The sequence below is a fragment of the Amphimedon queenslandica genome, unplaced genomic scaffold (genome assembly GCF_000090795.2).
Source record: "Amphimedon queenslandica unplaced genomic scaffold, v1.1 AMPQUscaffold_13098, whole genome shotgun sequence".
In the NCBI taxonomy this organism is placed as follows: Eukaryota; Metazoa; Porifera; class Demospongiae; order Haplosclerida; family Niphatidae; genus Amphimedon; species Amphimedon queenslandica.
Genome location: NW_003546666.1, coordinates 79,211 through 80,959, shown reverse-complemented (window position 1 = coordinate 80,959; position 1,749 = coordinate 79,211). Strand labels below are relative to the sequence as shown.

Here is a 1,749-nt window from a genome sequence, read left to right as displayed (position 1 = left end):
TGAAGAAAGCAGTGAAGTTATAGAAGAAGAGAGTGCACCAAATTCAACATGCCAAAGTGCACTTCAAATTCTTCTAAAATATGGTATAGCACATCCTGCTGCTTGACATTGCTTATTTATCTGGAAAACTAATATATAGCCCATTTTGTGTTTAACTACATTTTTGTAATTGTGTTGATTACTAGTAAGTATTCTATTTATTCTAATTTCTAATATTTTTGACATGTCACACCCCCAATCTAGATTCTAAGGGTTTTTTTAATTTTATTTCAGGAATACCAATAGCCCTCTTGCTTGTGACAGTCGCTGCAGCTCTACTCTTTTCTCATTGCAATGATGGAGGCAATCACACGGAAATGGTACCATTACTTGCCCAACACCACTACAACATAATCTTGGACTTAATGGAAGAGGAACAAGGTTAAGATTAATCTGAGAGCTATATATACTGTTATTGAATAAAAATGTTATTATACTTTATTGCTTTCAGTTACTTCACAATCTTTAGATACTATGGACTACCTAGATCTCATTTCATTGCCAAACTTTACTCATGATTATGAGTACCTAGATCTCATTTCATTGCCAAACTTTACTCATGATTATGAGTATCTGACTGGTGAGCTTACAGGATATTACCGTATGGAAGGAAATTTTGGAGGTAGTTAAATTTGGCGAATTTGGCGTTTTGATAGCCATTCGCCAAAATAAAAATTCGCCATTTTGAGCCATTATACGCATGCTCAATGGCACCTGGCCACAAATTCGCCAAATTAAAATTCGCCAATAACCAAAATTTAGCAATTCGCCAAAATTTAGTCCCTCCAAAATTTCCTTCTGTACGGTATTGTAATGTTAAAAATAGAATAATACAGTTATTTAGAATTAAACCCTGTCAAAATAAAGTTGGCTTTTTGATAGCTATTTCAGGAATATAATACATCAGAATGTAATAAATATTGAGCGTGATTTTGGAGTCATTTTTTGGACAAAACCATGGGCTTTAGTACAGGGATATTTTTCAGAAATTGACTCATTTTAAAATACGGCCATAACTCAAAAATTTGAACTCAGAAACTTTCTGCACAGCACAAGCACATCAATATGTATCAGAAAATGTAATAAAAATTGGGGGTGATTTTGGAGCCATTTTTGAAAAAACCATAAATTAGCTCATCATTAGTTGTTGTTATTACAGCCAGTGTAGTGAGTATGCATGCATCTGTATACCAATATTTTAAAAAAGAAACCAGTGTTATACATAAATACTATTGCTACCTCTAATGGTATATTTATAGTGCAAAAAGATGATGATGATGCAAACATTATGATGGCCATAGTTATGGACATTCATTGGTATGGTATCACTATGCGTGATATGGACTACTCGTATAATATTGATATTCCTGGCGTTAATGAAGCTCGAGAAGGAGAATTGTTGGAACAAACAGTTTCATTTGAGAATTGTAAAATTATAAAACTAGTAATAATAAATTTTTAAAATTTCTTTTATTTAGTTATTTACTTTGAAATTTATTTGTTTTCACTTAAAGACGAATCCAGCTTTATTGTAAGCCATTCATCGATAACAATAATGAATATTATACTATATTATTACTAGTTTAATGAATCAGCATATGCTTTTCATTTGGACTCAACCTTTAAACCTGAAGGGAGTAAATTTAGTCTTGGCTATACGTATACTCTCAATGGTGATATTCGAAATGAAGATCTTGATTTTCTATTCCT

The 1,749-nt window shown here is 32.0% G+C and overlaps 1 protein-coding gene across 1 annotated transcript in view; it reads left to right on the top strand.

Moving 5' to 3' along the window:
• The window catches only part of LOC109585230 (uncharacterized), a gene marked incomplete at its 5' end in the record, with an annotated part of 16,003 nt that overhangs the window by 4,678 nt on the left and 9,576 nt on the right, over positions 1 to 1,749 (top strand). The gene's annotated exons all lie outside the window — the stretch shown is intronic.